This window comes from Nycticebus coucang, chromosome 10 (assembly GCF_027406575.1).
Source record: "Nycticebus coucang isolate mNycCou1 chromosome 10, mNycCou1.pri, whole genome shotgun sequence".
NCBI lineage: Eukaryota > Metazoa > Chordata > Mammalia > Primates > Lorisidae > Nycticebus > Nycticebus coucang.
Window position 1 is genome coordinate 80840240 of NC_069789.1, and position 2492 is coordinate 80842731.

A 2492-nucleotide genomic window follows, 5' to 3' on the forward strand; every position below is an offset into this window, starting at 1 on the left:
ATCACCTGGAGGTACAGGGTGGGGTGTTCACTCTGGCAGTGCCCTGCCTTGGAAGGTAGTGGGTAGGAAGCATTCCCTGTGCACTGTCCAGCCAGAATAAGGCAGGCCCTTTCCCCAGGACTCCCTCCCTCCTTGGGGCGAGTGGTGGTGGTGGTGGGAGTCCTTCCCCAGGATCCTGCACACTGTCCTCACCTCGGGTTCCCAGACCCACACATGCTCTCCCTCACCCACCCAATCAAACCAGCCCTCACCCTGCAGGGTGTGGTCTAGCCCCCCGCTCTGCCACCTAGGAGCTGCGTGGCCTCCCAGAATCTCAGTGAGAATCTCACCCCAGTGAGAGAGGGCTGCACCTCTGGAAAAAGTGCTAACCTAGACCATTCACAAGTAGGTGAAAACGATAACATGGCAAATACACTTCCCATAACTATTTTGCTTTTTGTTTTTTTTCACAAAACAGTAGGCTCAAACTCAAAGAATAAATTACAAGTGAGCTCACAGCCATTATGCTAAGTAAAATTAGCCAGATACAGAAAGATAAATACCACATGATCACATTCACATGTGGAATCTAAAAGAGCTGAACTTGTAGAAGCAGAGAATAGAATGACAGTTGCCAGGGGTCAGGGTGGAGGAAATGGGGAGATGTTGACCAAAGTATACCAAACTGCCGTAATGGCCACTAGCCACAGCTCTACCTTCAGGAACAGCCATGGCCCAGCAGATGACAATGCAGCTGCTGCTCCATCTAGTGGGGGTGGCCGCGGTGGGGGTGGCTGGCAAAGGACTCCTCGGGCCAGCACTGAGCTTCTCAATGTCTATATGGATGCCAAGCACCACAGGGGAAAGCCAGGGCCTGAGGACAACGTGCATGATGAGTGCCGTCCCTGGGAGAAGAACGCCTGCTGCTCCACCAACACCAGTCAGGAGGCCCACAAGGATAATTCTTACTGTGTAACTTCAACTGGGACCACTGTGAAGTGATGGAGCCCATCTGCAAACCGCATTTCATCCAGGACAATGGCCTCTATGAGTGCTCATGTAACCTGGGGCCCTGGATCCAGCAGGTGGACCAGAGCCAGCAAAAAGAGCAGATCCTGAACGTGCACCTGTACAAAGGGGACTGTGAGCGCTGGTGGGAGGATTGTTGAACCTCCTACACTTGCAAGAGCAACTGGCACAAGGGCCGAAAGTGGACCTCAGGGCATAACCATGTCCGGTGAAAGCTGCCTGCCTCCTTCCCATTTCTTCCTCCCCACACCTGCTGCTCTGAACAAGAAAATCTGGAGTCCCTCTTACAAAGTTAGTGACTACAGCCAAGGGAGTGGCCATTGCATCCAGATGTGGTTTGATCCAAATCAGGGCAACCCTAATGAGAAGACGGCAAGGTTCTATGCTGAGGCCGTGAGTGGGGGTGGGCTCCATGGAGCCTGGGTTGCCCTGCTCCACCTGGCCCTCATGCTCTTCCTGCTACTCTGCTGACCTCTCTGTGCCCTCTGACAGCTGGACACCCCTGCCTTGCTTGACCCCACAGCTCCCAGCTACTTATTTCCTGCTCCATGGTGGCACTGCTGACAGCCAGTTTAAATAAACCAAATACTCCACATGAAAAAAAAAAAAAAACGCAGAGATAAGTTCTTAGGAGCTAATGTACAACACAGGTGGTGGATGTGTTAATTAATTTGTGGTAATCATTACACAATATATGGATATCAAATCGTCACAATGTATGCCTAGAAAATATATAAAATCTTTCTCAATTAAATATTCTAAAAATTTTTAAGTTTAAAAATTTCAATAAAAGGGCGGCGCCTGTGGCTCAGTCGGTAGGGCGCGGGCCCCATATGCCGAGGGTGGCAGGTTCAAACCCGGCCCCGGCCAAACTGCAACCAAGAAATAGCCGGGCGTTGTGGCGGGCGCCTGTGGTCCCAGCTTGTCGGGAGGCTGAGGCAGGAGAATCGCTTGAGCCCAGGAGTTGGAGGTTGCTGTGAGCTGTGTGAGGCCACGGCACTCTACGAGGGCCATAAAGTGAGACTCTGTCTCTACAAAAAAAAAAAAAAAAAATTTCAATAAAAATACAAAAAGAAAATCACCTCCAGAAAAGAATAAAGTTCAAACTGTAGAAATTCAGACATTAGCTAACAGGTGAGGGATATGCTCTCATAGCAATAGGCTCCTGCAATGACCATCTGCACACAAGGCCTACCCCCGCCCACCCTGAGGCCACTGAGTTCTCCCAAGTTGGCTACCGAGGCAGGTGGGCAGGTGACTGGAGCAGCATAGTGTGATGGCTGCCGTGGAGGGTGTGTGCTCTGAGGAGGCACACCGACACAAGTGAGGTACCAGCTGTGTGAACCTGGGCAAACTACTCAGCCTTTCTGAGCCTCAGTTTCCATGTCTGTGAACTGGAGACAATGTCTGTCTCGTGGGGTTGTTGTCTACTCCATGCTTTGGACCACTGTCTATTTCTAATGGTTCCCAAATATCCCAATACC

The 2492-nt window shown here is 51.0% G+C and overlaps 1 pseudogene; it reads left to right on the forward strand.

Moving 5' to 3' along the window:
- The first annotated feature begins 709 nt into the window (after positions 1-709).
- On the forward strand, positions 710-1479 carry LOC128596447 (folate receptor alpha-like; annotated as a pseudogene).
- The last annotated feature ends 1013 nt before the right edge of the window (positions 1480-2492 follow it).